This window comes from Marmota flaviventris, chromosome 18 (genome assembly GCF_047511675.1).
Source record: "Marmota flaviventris isolate mMarFla1 chromosome 18, mMarFla1.hap1, whole genome shotgun sequence".
In the NCBI taxonomy this organism is placed as follows: Eukaryota; Metazoa; Chordata; class Mammalia; order Rodentia; family Sciuridae; genus Marmota; species Marmota flaviventris.
Window position 1 is genome coordinate 45,481,936 of NC_092515.1, and position 15,461 is coordinate 45,497,396.

Consider the following 15,461-nt stretch of genomic DNA (forward strand, 5'->3'; position numbering starts at 1 on the left):
AGCACATTGCTATCAGCGTTCTGAATATGACCACTTAACCAATCCCTAGGAGGTTCTAGCTCCTTCCTAGTCTCTTTGTTGTCTAAACTCTCACCAGGATTACTGACAATTCTCCATTCACAACAGTACAACACTTTCCTTTCTTTTTCATTCTTCAACTTCTTTTGTACTTGTTGTACAGGGGATTTAACCCCAGGGCACTGAACCACTGAGCCATATCCCCAATCCTTTTTATTTTTATTTTATTTTTTAAAAATTTATTTACTTTTTTCTAATTTGTTACATATGGCAGCAGAGTGGCATTACAATTCATAGGACACATATAGAGCACAATATTTCATATCTCGGGTTCTACACAAAGTACAGTCACACATTGCTTTCCTATATCAGGAAATTTTACCCATTCTTGATGCCCCTGCCCACCTGGCCACCTGGCCTGCCCAAATGGGGTAGGTAAGGGTAAGAGTAAGGGTAAGTTTGAACTTAGCAGAATTCAGAGTGACCCTCACCCCACACTGCTGGAAGGGCATGTGCACAGGTATCCCAATGGTGAGGGCCTGCCCCACTGGCCACTGTCCAGCTGTATCTGCACCTGGACATCCAGCCTGCTGTGGGCCTGACCCTGAAGGCCTACAGATTGCAGTTATGGACCAAAGCCCTGTCTCATAAGATCCAGGAGCTAAAAGGGGCTGAGGACAAATCCACAAAGCTCTAGCTCCCTGTTCAGGGAGGGAGGGAAGGGCTACATGCAGGTGGAGTCTGCCTGTGTTGTCCTCTGTTGCTCACCCTGGAGCCAGGGTTGGCCCTCTCATTCACAGAGCCATTCATTCACTCTTCAATTGTCCTTCAGGCAACACTGATGAAGAACTCACATCATGATGGTCATTGCCCAGGCTGCCATGGGTCCTCTCTCATTAGACACACTCAGTAAATCCCCCCAGGAAGCTGTGGGTGGGTAAGCCCAGTGGATAGCCACCTTCCTCCACTGAGTCTGACTATAGTCCCCACTGGGCCTGAGTATATTCCTTCCTTCCTCCTCTCCCCTCTCCAGTACTTTCTGTCTCCTCTCCTCCAACCACCTAGACACTCTTCAAAGGAGGGCTATGCTGTGAGAATGTTGCCCACACCTGAGTGTCAAAATCCCACATCTACTTCTCAGCATGTATTCTCATCTCTGACATTGACCACCAGACAGACTAGACTAGAAAATCTGTTTACCTAAAGTCCTAGTATCTTGGTACATTCAGACTGCTGTGACAAATATCATCACAAAGTGGGTAGCTTATAAACCACAGAAAATTATTCAGAGTTTGCAAGGTTACTTCCAAGTCAAGATGCCCAGCCTGGCATGGTGGTACACACCTGTAAATCCAGCAACTCAGGAGTCTGAGGAAGGAGGATCACGAGTACAAGGCCAGCCTCAGCAACTTAGCGAGACCCTCTCTGAAAGGACACTCAAAAGTCCACTGGAATCCCATGTAAGAGATTTGTTGTCAGTAGCATGTAGCAAACTGGCAAGGCTGTCCTTCCTGGGACAGCAGCAACAAGTGTGCTTAGGGGTTTCATCATGGGCTGGGGTGGGGTGAACTTTCTAGCAGGCACATTCAGAATCAAAGCCTGGATTCCCTAGATAAAATGGCTCTTAAATCTAAACCTGGGAGTCTCTATATACAAATGGCTCCGGACCTAAAATGGCAGATTTGGTGCCAATATCTCATGCCAATATTCCTCCATTGTAATTTTCATAGATGTGGGGTTGTGGGGGAGCACGAGTCTTTCTTCAGTTGTTTCTTTCTGCTGCTTAGGGGCACAGAATCTCGTTCCTATAAAGGGGGTCAGGGAGGATATTAGGTGGGGCCAGAATCTCTGGAGTTGGAGCAATTGACCATGAGTCATAGGGCTCCGTCTTGGGAGTCAGGGGCTGGTAGTCTTGAAGGAGAAGATGTTGAGTGACCAACTGTTGGTGAATTTGTGTATCTGATCTTGCATGAACTTCTGTAGGCAACTTAACAGACATGGTCCTAGTAAAAAAATAGATGGACTAATAAGGGTCTAATAAAGAGGACTAATAAGGGTCCTGCTGGGAAGAGAATCCAAGGCCATACTAGATTGCACACTCCCCAAGGTGGCCAATTGCTGCTTCCTCTTTTCTAGCTGCTCTTGTAGTTGTTTTTTTTTTCTTGTTCTTCCTACCCCTGACTGGTTGACATAAAACAGCACTGCTCCTGTCGGTATAGGCAGAGGCCTCCTTTCTCTGCTGTTAATAGGTCCAATCCACAGTGGTTTTGTAGGATCACAGAGGCTAAGGAGTCCAGTTGATTCTGCAGGGTTAGTATAGACTTGGCTACCTGCTGGTTTATCCCCTATCAGCTGATTAGAGAGCTGATGAAAGTTATTCCTGTGCTTCCTGTGGCTAGGCCTGCTGTAACCTCAGGCTCGCTGGGAAACCAATGGAATAGCCCATTTGTGTCAAGGGCTCATATGAGCACAGACTTACCAAGGAGCTCTTTAGGCCTAGAAAACCTGCTATTAAATGAGAGAAGCCAAAAATCTCTTTCCAGGATGTGTGAGGGCTGAGAAGTTGTCCCCATAACAAGGGTGGAGAGGACAAGGCCTTTATTTGGGAATATAAATCTTTAACATAGCCAGAGTTATCAGGAATATAAACACAATATTTAACTTTTAAAAAAAAATTTAGTTGTAATTAGACACAATACTTTTATTTTATTCATTTATTTTTTTTTAATGTGATGCTGAGGATGGAACTCAGATCATCTCACATGCTAGGTGAGTGCTCTACAGTTGAGCCCCAGCCCCAGCCCAACATTTAACTTTAATGTCACAGATGTCCATCTTCTCAAGGTGTAGTTAAGCTATTTAAAGTCATCTGATTCTGTAAAACATCTATTTTTGTTACTTAGAGCTGGATAGTCATACTAGTGAACATCAAGCCTACATGTTTAGGTTAGGAATATCTGTAGGCCTTAAAACTAAAAACTTCGGGCTTTGGTAGTTTTCTAGATTATTATTGGGCATTCTTTACTAATCATCTCTCTTTTTTAGCCTGCAGTCTTATGTGTTCTTGGGGAGAAAAGACGTGTATATCTTAGGTGAAGTGTTCTAGCTCTTAAGCTGATCTTTGCCTCTTTCTTAAATATCATTTTACAAAGTCATAATATATTGTCTCTTTTTGAAGTCCATTTTGTAAGGTCAGAAAGCAGTGACCAATAGGAAGCAGATTTAAAAGGCTGCTGAATGAGGCTTTATTGAGATTTTGCTCCTGGGCAAGACCCTCAGATCAACTGGGCAGGTCCGAGGAGAAGTGAGGGGGGCCGGACCAGACTGAAATTCTTACTGGGCTTAGGGCAGGAAGGGAGGGCTTGGGATAGAAAATGGGGTCTCTTGTCCTACTGGGGTCTCTTGTCCTGGTGGGGTTGGCTGGGGGAGCTTGCTAACATCCAGGGTTGGTCTGGAAACCCCGCTTATTGGCAGGTGGTTCTGTCAGTGTTTGATTGGTGGTTCTTTCGTGCATTCGGGTTTCTTAATGACCTCAAACCGACCTAACATCCTGGCCTTTTTGATGATATATGGCGGTGACATACATCTGGATACTTCCTGCTGGCTAGGGGCGGTGGGGGAAGGGGACGGTTCAGGTGTTGGCTCGGTAGAGAGGCGACCATAGGGGTGTAGGGGCATCACGTTGTAGGTCACTCTGGCAATTTCACCCATGTGCTTTTGGGCAAACCTGAGGAGGCAGGGAGCAATCATTAATAGAAGTCCTATTACTAATATAGGAGCGAGAATGGGAGTCAGCCAAGTAATGAGGGTTGAGTTTAGCCAGCCTGGACAAGGGTCAAGGGTCATTTGATTGTTGCTGTTTAAGCCTTTCACCCAAATGAAAGGAGGGTGTTGACATTCTTTTTGATCAATCCAGTTTCACTGATATAATAGCAGCATTCTGCTTTCAGGAATAGACAAGTTTCTCCTTTGTCTGCCATCAGAAGACCTAGGGCTCGAAGATTCTGTAATGAAACTTGAACAATAGATGTGATTTGCCTTTGTAGGGAAGTTAGGGTTGGCCAATGCCTCTACCACTTCCCGAAGTTGTTGTTCAAGCTTCTGAGTAGTGGTTACTGCATAACCAAGTCCTCCTGTCCCCAGTCCAGAGGCAGTGAGTGAGGAGGCCAGAGAGAGTCCAACTACTACTGTTAGAAAGACAGTCCATCTGTCCTGGAAAGAGAGATAGTAACAAGTCATATTAATTCAGCCTCACTGTACAGAGTTTATTGAGTGCCCAAGATGGAAGGAATATAAAAAGCAAAGGGCATGTTAGGCTTAGAATTTTTGTGAGGGTAACATTGCCACAGAAAAAGAACCCCAGCAGAACAAATGTTGGGAAAGTGATTTGAATGATTTGGTCACAGGGTGCTGAACCAGAGGCAATGTAGCAGCAGGGGAAATTCCCTGATGAGTTATCAAAAAGAGTGACTTCCTCAAAGGCTGGAGAGGGGGCTCTTAGGGTATGGTTGAGGTATTGAGAGGAAGATCAATGGAGATCCCAGTTAACGGAGTACGATGCAAACCTGTACAGAGGAAACAGTCTGAAATGTCATTAACTTTGGATAAATTGAGAAGCTGAAGGCCCTGACATATTAGGGCCATCCCTGAGAAAGGGTCAGCTTTAGGATGAGCAACTGCATCCAGCTGGTGTTGGAGTTCCTTCTCTTGATCCTGGATGGTTTTGTGAATTTGAGGGAACACTTGTATATAAGTTCTGCATATTCTGATAGAAGCTGAGTGGTGCTTGGAGAACCCCAAGAATAAAATTTACCAAAACACCAGAAGCCCATTTTGGGTCCCATGGTTTCCAAAGAATTAATTTGGTGTATGCTTGTTTCTCATACCAAGGCTGATCTAGGAAGCATTTCTTGCATGAATTATAAGGGCACCCACCATAGGTGTCAGGTCAGCCCTTACCAGATTCCTCAGTTTGGTCTGATATGAAGCATAGCATTGCTGCACATAGGTGGGACAAGGGGGCTCAGTTGAATCCAGTAATGTTAAGGGTGACTGCCCTATTACAGCCAATGGAAGGACAATCACCCTGACCCATAAACTGAGAGCAGGTGGTGCCATCCGGGTGCCATGTCTCTTGGATGTAGAAGAACCATCTGTGGGTTGGGATAGAAGCTTGAGGAGAGTAATGATTACTAAAAGAAAAAGAGGGTCGGCAAGAAATCTTGAGTTTGGTGGACCCCAGAGTGCTGGAAGTCCAGGAGTGAACATTTGGAAGAGGAAATTTTTTTAAGGCAGGAGACACAGTATCAGGGGGAGAGGCCCAAAAGCTTGTCCGCCGTTGGGGTTGTAAGTATGTCTTTTCGGGTTCCCATCCATCGAGGTTCCAATGATTGAGGATGCAATTCCTGAAGTAAGAAGTGTTGCCCTGTAGAAGGGGGTCTGATTCAGTTTGTGGCTGTACTGGGATTGAGTCAATGGATGGCCCAGGAAGGCAACAGTCTGTGTGTTCCTTTAGAATTTTGTGTAGAAGTATGAGATAGGACAGGAAGGACACAAGGGGACAAGGAATGATTGGAAAGCAGGAGATTGGGCCAAGACAGCCTGAGTTCAATAGCAAGTCTGGTGAGATCGTCCTTGAGAATGCCGTTAGCCCTCTCAACCTTACCCAAGGATTGGGGTCAGTAAGGGATGTGGAGCCTCCAACTTATGTTGAGGTCTTTGGAGACTAGTTGAACCACCTGAGAAATGAAGGTCGGATGGTTTTCTGACCAGAAGGAGGCAGGAAGTCTGAACCTGGGAATGATCTGCATGATGAGGATGGAGGAGATGGTGTCAGCAGTTTCCCTGGAAGTAGGGAAGGCTTCTATCCAACTGTAAGAGAGTGCTCTCCCCCAAGTCACAAGCAGTTAGATCCTGTGCCAAGACTTACCCAAAGAGGTGGGGACTGTCCCTGAGGCCTTGGGGTAGGACTGTTCATGTCAGCTACTGAGGCCAAAAGGATGTAGCTTCTTCCCATATGAAGGCAAAGGGGTAATAAGAGTCAGGATGGAGAGGCACTGTAAAGAAGGCACCTTTAAGATCCAGGACAATATAGTGAGTGGTCAAAGGGGGAATATGCAAAAGAAGAGTGTGAGGGTTGGGAACCAATGGAAGGATGGGAATAACTGCCTCATTAATTAGGCAGAGGTCCTGGACTAAGTGATAGGCTCCGGAGGGTTTGCGTACGGGCAATATGGGAGGGGGAGTGAGAAGGGATGGGGAGTCCCTGGGCAAGTAATCAGTCTATGATGGGTTTAAGTCCTTTCCTGTGGGTTTTGGAGATGGAAAGTTGGGGATGCAAAGGAAATTTAGTTTGAAGTTTCAGCTAGATACAGACTGGCTTGTGGTGGGAGGCTACGACTGGCTTGGAGGTGACCCAGACCTGGGGATCCACTAGTTCAGAGGGAAATGGCACAGTAGGTACTGTTGGGTTATTAGAGAGGTTGAGGATTAAAGGTACAAGAAGATGGGTGGTAGTACTCTAGGGATGTAGTTGGAGTGTGGCTCCTAGTAGTTGGAGAATATCTCTTTCTGGAGAGGAACCGGACAGGCTGGAATGACCAGAGAAGAGTATGTGAAAGGGTGTCGCTCCAGGGCACAGGTCAGTTTAGCAGTTCTGTTTGGGAAGGAGGGTTGGCCGTCAATCCCCATCACCAAGACCTGGGAAGGAAACAGAGGCCCAGTGTGGGCAGGCAAGACAGAATAGGTTGCTCCCTTGTCCACAACAAAGGTTGTGGACTTACACACTACCTGCAGTGTTACCCTGGGCTTGGGGAGGGTGATGGGGATCTTCGAGTCCAGGCTTCTTCAGTCTTCTGTGAACCCCAATAGTTCAAGAGAAGGGACAGCCTGACTAGTCATACTTACACATGGAGGTGCCAAGGAAAGGCCAGCCCTGGGGCAGTTGCTCTTCCAATCTCCTGTGTGCTTACTGGTGGGACACAGCCTGAAGTGGGGGGCCATGGGTTTGGGAATTGGCAAGCCCAGGGACCATTGCATCCACATTTGAAGCAAGGCTCTGGTGGAGAGGAATCCTGGTTCCCCTGTGAAGCTCTCGCTGGAGCCATAGGCTTCAGGGCCACCACCAAGACCTGGGTTTGGAGTGTTCCCTTTTTTTGCAATTGATCCTTCTTGGCTACTTCAGCCAACTCTTCCTGGGCATTATAGACTTTAGAGGCCATTTCACCAGATCTCAGGTAGGGGTCTGAGGGCCCTCCTCAGCTCCTTTGAGCCTATTTTTAGTATCATTGTCTGATTGAGTAATGAAATGGGTTGCTAAAACTGTAGCCCCGGAGGGAGACTCAGAATCCAGCTTAGTATATTTGGTGAGGGCCTCTGTAAGGCACTTGAGAAATAAGGCTGGATTCTCATCTGAATCTTGGGTGATTTGTCTCAGCTTATCAAAGTTAACCAACGTATTGAAACTATATGCATGCCTGTATAGGATATTGAACCATATGAGTGCAGTAACGGTGACCTCGTTTGTCATCTTGATAGTCCCAGTTGGTTTCAGTTAGGGGAGTGGCTGCTTTACCTGTGGGGAGGGTCATATCTTTTAGATGAATTTGATCAGCATGATCTCATTTGGCCTTCTGGATGCTGGCTCGGTCATCCAGGGTCATCCAGGGTGGAGGAAAGAGTGACATAAAGTCATGCACGTAAAATCATAAGTCTGAGAGAGTTATCAGAGTCCATTAATATAATTAGAAGAGTCAGCAAAAAAGGACCCAAGGCGCTTTTGAATCTGGGAAAGATCTTGAAGTGAGAATGGGACATGTACTCGGACAATCCCTTTGCACCTGCCACTTCCCTGAGAGGGCAAAGGAGCTTTGGGTTATCTGTTGAGAGGGCCTGTTGAGACTAGGTATTGGTACTGGCAGAAGAAGAGAGGAGTGAGTGGGAAGAGAAGGAAGGGTTGTATGAGTAGTAGAATTGGGTGGAGGAGCCATGGCTGCAGGAGAGTAGGAGGGACAGGAGGGGGAGAGGGATGAAGGGAGAGGTCCTGGAGTCGGGGAGGAGGAACTGTGGTAGCAGCAGGAGGTGGAGGGGTGCAGGTGTGGGAGGGGAGGGGGAAGACAGGAAGGTGGGGCTGAGAGCAGCTCCTGTGGATCTGAGAATGAGGAAGGGGATGTAGAACTATGGGAAAGGGGTTTGGGATTTTCCCTAGCAAGGAAAGCTTGAGCAGTAGAACAGGCAGAGCAGAAGGGGGGACAGGAGTGAGCCTCAAAATGCCTGAATGTGCCTCCAGATGTAAGGTGCTTCTGCCCACTTTCCTGTCCAGTGATGGAAATTGTCCAGTTTAGTGAGTATTTAAAAGCAAAAGTTCCTTCTGGGGGCCATTGTGACCCACTGTCTAAGTCACACTGGGGCCAGGCCACAGTGGAGTAAAGACGAGGGGTTTTTGGCTTAGGTCTTGAGTGAGTCCAAATTTGGTAAAAGCAACCCAAATGAGATTTGGGGTCTAAGGAGGACTCGCTGTTTCCCATGACCTTCTGAAACCCTGGGGTGTGTAGGAACAGAAGAAGGTGTCCCAAATTCTGATTGCACTCATCCAAGGAACAGATAAGGTTGAGGTGACCCTGCAACCCACCAGGGGCCCAAAAGAATTCGAAGAGGTCACGCAAGGACTGGGAAGTCTCCACAGTTCCCGGGCCTTGAATGGAATGGGTGGAGGTCTATGGCACATACAGGGCTTACTGATAGACCCCCCCCCCCCCGCACTACCCCGAGACAAAGGGACTGGTAGGTCAGGGGAAACATGGGAACTTACCCCAATCCTGTAGGCCTGGATGAAGGGAGAGGGAAAGGAGCAGCTTAGGAATTTCCTGGTTCCTTTGAAGTAGGGAGAGTGGATCTCAATCCCTTAAGGGAGAGGCCAGAAAATCCCTCCTGGATTTCGGCACCAGATGTAAGTTCAGACAGCAGTGACCAAAGGAGGCAGATTGAAAAGGCTGCTGAAGGAGGCTTTATTGAGATTTTGCTCCCAAGTGAGACCCCCAGACCAAAAGCCGGGTAGAGGAGAAGTGAGTGGGGCTGGACCTGTCTGAAATTTTTATGGGGCTTAGGGCAGGAAGGGAAGGCTTGGGACAGGAAAAGGGGGTTTGGGGGTCCATTGTCCTCCTGGGGTTGGTCAGGGAAGCTTGCTAAGAACCAGGATTGGTGAGGAGACCCCGCTGACAGACAGGTGGTTCTGTTGGTGCCTGATTGGTGGTTCTTACATGCACACAGATTCTTAATCACCTCAAACCCACCTAACCCATATGAAAGTTAGCTAACACAAAATATTACATTTAAAACATGAGAAGAAAGGTGAGAGGTTTTAGCTTTTTTTGCAGAAAAGTAGCAAAATGCTTTTGTGTTTTACAATAATGACCTCTAAATAGATTAGGCACTCATTAACTTAAAAATACATTTAAATTGTATCCCACTGTGAAAAGGAACAAAATGCTTTACATATCTTACTGATAACAGGTCCAGTTGTAAAGAATTAAATGATATAAATAAATACCCAATTCAAGTTTTTTATCCTTATGAATCTAAAATTACCATACAACTTTAGTTTGGAGAACACCAGTTTGATATAATGTTCTTTTATACCCTCTATCTTAAAGACTTGTATAGCTGGAAGATATGTACACACTTAATATACAAAGAAGAGAAATAGCACCATAATTCCATTGATGTTTTTATATTAACCAAGTTTAGCTTTTAAACAAAATTTAAACCTTGGAACAGTTGTTGTTTAACAGTTGTATAATCCTAAATTCCCTCACGATTATTTGTTCTAAAAAGTAAAACTTAATAAAAACAATGTTATTGGTAAATTAACAATTTAAGAAATCATTGTCATTTTAACAAGTAGATTAAACTTTCTTTTATATCATTACATTAATATTTGACCTTAGGAAAAACCTTCAATACCTTATGTTAGGTCCGTGGCAGCGACTTGGTGGCGACTTAGTGGCAACTTAGAACAAAGCAGCCTGCGCTGCTTTGAACATCAATCAGATGCCAGCGGAAACGCCTGTCAATCAGCCAGATCTCCTGACTAACGCCTGTCAATCAACAGGACCCCCTGGCCAATCCTGGAGTTCAGCCAACTCCCCTGACCAACTCCAAGGTGGCAAGGGACCCTAGAGACACCTTTTCCTGTCCCAAGCCCTTCCCTTCCTGCTATAAGTCCCATAAAAGTCCAGTCCGGTGGAGCTTTCACTTGGATTCTCCTCAGACCCTTCCCCTGTCCCCTCTGTGGGTCTGATTGAGTTCCGCCTGGGAGTGATATCTCAATAAAGCCTGTTCAGTGGCCCTTTTAAATCTGCCAACTTTGGTTGCTGCCTGCCCAGCCTGATCTGACACCTTTCACTGATTCTTTCATATATATATATATCTCCAATCTATACAGACTTTTTTATCACTTATTTTGATCCTCTTATTTATTTCATCAAACAAAGTCTTTTTTATCCAGAATCATTTTCTTTTCCTTCTATTAAATATGGTTCCATGCCTAAAACCTTCTAATTTCCCTTTCCCATCTGTTATCCTCTTTTTTATTCACTGTTTGAAACAATCCTTGTTAATTTCTAAATTTAGACAGATTATTCCATTTTAATGAGAAGAAATACTCTACATAATTTAAAGTACTCTAATTGAAACACAGTTAAAACTTTTGGAACTCTTTGTATAGAGAATCACATTTGTTTACCATTTCATGAAATTATAATGTTCAAGTATTATACCTGTTGGGACTTTACATTTTCGGTAAACTTGTTTTCAGTGATAACAAAGCAATCTTACCCCCTTTTTTTTATTTATCAATGGAAGAAAACAACAAAAATTTTACCTAGTGGAATTTAAGGACTTAAGAGCACTTTATGTTATATTTAACAGTTAGCATCTTAACCTTATAAATTAATCAGATGTCTAATAACCACATTTATGAGTAATCCCATGTCAAATCTAATACACTTATTTTTATGAAGATATCAGACAAGCGTATTGAACAGTATTAGCCATTTCTCCCTTGTTGAAGAAAAGTCCTAGAAACAATGGATATTAGACATTCTATAGACATCAAGAGTTAATAGTTCTTTGACCACCTGGAGAGACTTGTGAGGTAAATAATCCTAAAGACATCTTTACTTTCATCTGTTTACACAATTGAGATTGAACCTTCTTAAATCATGTGAAATTAAACGATCCATTTCTATTAATTTATGAGCGCTCATTGTATATCTGCCAATTTGGATATCATGTACATGATATATTGATGTGCACACATATAGACATACAACATATAACACAGGTGTGCACACAGGACACAATTGCAAAGGCCTTGTAGCTTGCTGTAGGTAAATCTTCATTGCAATGTTACAGAAGTTTAAAAAGTTGAATAAAAATAGGACTGATCAGAAAAACATTAACCTGGGTGTATAGGATCCAAATCATGAGCTCCCAAAATATGGAACCTAAGGAAAAAAAAAAACCAAAGGGTCCTAGAAATCATGACTACCTGGTAATTAGTAAGGTGCCTTACAATTTGCTTTTGGGTTTAGTATACTAAGAATTCAGGTAAAACACACTTTTACATTTGTTTTCTTTTTCCTAGGGCCTCAGATCAGTCTCCTACTGAGTCTGCAGGCCTCTTCCATTTACATTTCAATGTAAGTCTTGACATAAATCTGGAAGAAGCTGGGTAAAACTGCTGTTTCCTAACCCTCCTCCCAAACTCTCCTGCCTTCCTCAGGTAAAAGTCAGTTGGATAGAATCATGGAAAGTTGGATCCTATGATTGAGTTAGGTATTGGAATTCCTTACTGTACCCTGAGGGATTGGAGGGGAAGGACCCTAGCCTCCTTTCCACTGGGGAGAGGTCACTAAGGGAGAAAGGGACATGTACCTGGACAACTCCCTCTGACCCTGCTACTTCTCAAAAGGGAAGCAAGGGTGCAGGCTGGGTAGAGGGCGCCAAGCAAGAAGGAGTAGCAGGTGGACAGAAAGTAGGTGAGGGAGGTCCCAGAGGGGTCAGAGCAGAAGGTGGAGAACAGTAGGAAGGGGGTCCATCAAGGGGGTCAAAGTCTGGGGTTTGGGGAGGGTCCTGAATCCCTCACAAGAGATTTGTTGTCAGTAGCATGGAGCAAACTGACAAGGCTGTCCTTCCTGGGACAGCAGCAACAAGCATGCTTAGGGGTTGTGTCCTGGGCTGGGGTGGGGTGAACCTTCTAGCAGGCACATTCAGAATGGAAGCCTGGAGTCCCTAGATAAAATGGCTCCTAAATCGAAGCCTGGGAGGCTCTGAATATACTGGCTCCCAACATAAAATGGCAGATCTGATGACAATAATGATCTCATGACAATACTGTCTCAAAATTAAAAATGAATAGAACTAGAGATGTAGGTCACTAGTAAAGTTCTCCTGGGTTCAAACTTCAGTCTGAAAAAAAATTTTAAAACAAATAAGAGAGAAAGTAAGATGCCAGCAGATTGGGAGTCTGTGGAGAGCTTGCTTTCAGCTTTTTTACTGATGGAGAGAACCTTCTCACTGAGTCATTACATGGTATAAGGTGCAAATAATGCCTCCCATGACCTTATTGAAGCCAGAATTAAAGACAGGCAGTCAATGTAGATAGGTTATAGGGTCGATGGAGAAAATGGAGGCCAGTTGGAGTCCAGGAAGTTGGAGACCACCCCTGGGAGACTGGAATGGTAATGCCTCCTGAGCACTTTGACCACCAGGATTCCTGCAAATAATGCTCAGTGTGCTTCTGGGTTCCCTCAAATCTTTTTCTCTCAGACATTAAGAGGCTGGATTTCTCATCCCAAAGACCTTAGGAGTCCCCCAGTCCCAAACCTCTGACTTACATGCCCTCCTGAGGCACCAGTTTTCCCAGGGGAGATGACCCCTTGTTTCCATTCATGATATTTAAGCCCTATCAAAGACCTTCATGTATTCCGGGCAAAAGATGACCATTCCATTTGGCCATTTGGAACACCAGTGGACAGACAAGGTTAACATTAAGCCTGAGAGGACGCAGCACATGCAGGACTTTCCTTTTGGTGAAGACTGATAGGTGCATCCTTATAGCATTTACTGAGTTCCTGCGAGCAAGCTTCCATGTTTCAATTCTGAAGAAGCACACTGTATTACCCAAAGGGGCTCCCACAATATTTTTTAGATCTTAAATAGATTTTAAATTGCTTTAGTGTGGAGCATGTGAGTGCGCGCATGTGTGTGTGTGTGTGTGTGTGTGTGTGTGAGAGAGAGAGAGAGAGAGAGAGTGTGAGTGTGTACAGTACTAGGGACCATACCTACCTCCTTGGCCTGCTAGGCAAGCACTATACCACTGAGCTACATACATTCACAGCCCAGTGTGGAATGACTTATATGCAGTTAAATTCATCTCTTGAGTGGACAATTTACTCACTCTGAGGTAATATGTAAGATAGGCAAACACCACCACCACAAGTTTTACCAGTTTCTTTCACTTCCTAAACTTCCTCATGCCCCTTTGTAGTCCTTCCTTGCCCTGAATCCTGCTCTAAGGCAGTCACCTAATTGCTTGGGTTCCTCTAGTTGGTCTTGCCCAAAATATGATGCAAATGGACACTTTCAGGAATGGCTCTGTCACTTCTCATACTATTTTTGAGATGCACGAAGATCTCAAATTCCTTTTCCTGGGGAGTGGCATTGCTTGTAGGCACACACCATACTTTATCCACTGACCAGTTACTATACCTCTGAATGACTTCCATTTTTTGACCAATTCTAATGAATCTCTTAGGAACATCATCAGAAATTATTTATATGGACCCATGCTGTCATTTCTGTTGAGGAAAGACCTGAGAGAATTGCTGAGTCATATGGCAAGTGTGTGTGGAACCTTTAAGGGAAATAACAAACTCTTCTCCAAAAAGACTCTGTCACTTTGCATCCCTACCAGCCATTTATGAGGGTACCAGTTGCTCCATATCCTCTTCAACACTTGGTCTGATGGTCTTAGATCAAATTGTATTTAAACCACGTGTTGGGGATCTCATTGCAGATGTTTGTTTTGACTTTTAGTCTCTGCTTCCATCTTCCATTCTCTCTCTCTTTCTCTCTTGCCCTCTCTCATCTCTATAGATGTATAAGTTATAATATATACAAACACACACACAGATATACTCCTGAAACTCTTCATTGTTTCACATTATTACTATTATCTTGGTGATTTTCAAACCCAAGTCCTGTGTAAGATGGTGCCATAAATGCCATGGGGGCCTTCAACCTAGCAGTCTCCAGATTAGGAAGAAGCACTTGTTGTCCAGTTGACACAAAGGAGCTTATAATAGGACTCAACTGGGAGGAGCCCAGAGCCCAGCTGAGAACTAGGTGAGGAGAATCAGAGCACAGAAAGCATCTGCCCAGGATGGAGCTGGGTGATGGCTTGGAGCAGAGTGCACTGGAAGGAGAACTGAATCCACAACAGCCTTGTTAATTTGATGGAGGTCAAGGAGAAGCAGTGTTCTTAGCATGCTGGCTACGCACTTGTGGATAAAGCTGATTACTCCCCAATGTGGCTGAGAAGGACACAACACTGAGTTGTGAGAGCCTATGGTGGGGTGGGGGTAGGCCTGCCAAGGACGGTTTGCAGGGGATCCTCTAGGCTGCCTGAAGTTGAGCCCCACACCCCTTCATCAGGGAAGTCAGGTTGAGGAGGATCTCCTAACCCACACTGGCTTCCATTCACCCACGCAGGGCTCAGGATGTTTCAGAATCTCCCAGAGGCACCTAATCCCTGGGAGTTCCCTGGACTGGCAGGCATTCATTTCACATCTTTCCAGTGGATAAGTGACTGTAAACTGGACCTTGGTTTTATGTGGATGGGGTATCTACAGAAATGCCTTCACAAAGAAGGGTCAGACTGAGAAGGGAGGGGCCCTCAGAGGATCTCAGAACGTGGTCTATAAGAGATCAGGAACTATTGAAGGGCACCCCATCAGCTATGAAGGTCACAGTCACAGGTCCCTGCCACTGTGCAGGCAGTTCCCTTCACTCCAACAAGGTCATCTGTATTTCTCCATCTCTGGAAATCTTCATTCTGCCCCCTCAGAGAAGCCCTCCAAGTGCCTCCAGTTACATACATCTCTGTGCGCCCTCCTCTCCTTCCCAACACCTTCATGGGCCCGGGAGAGCAAAGACAGGGAATTAGTGACTCCAGGTGTGAGGAGAGGGGTCCTGGGATCTCAAAGGGGCTTCAGAGGCTGTGCAGTATCTTGGGAGGTGGCCAAGGGAAGAAGAGGGGTAGGGCTCTGCCCACTGCGGCTCCATGAACTCTGAGATTTCAGAGTGACTCTCCTGCAGCACACCCCTTCCAAGGCACCACCCATTTCCCAGCCTCCTCACTGTCAGGTCCAAATTCCACCTGG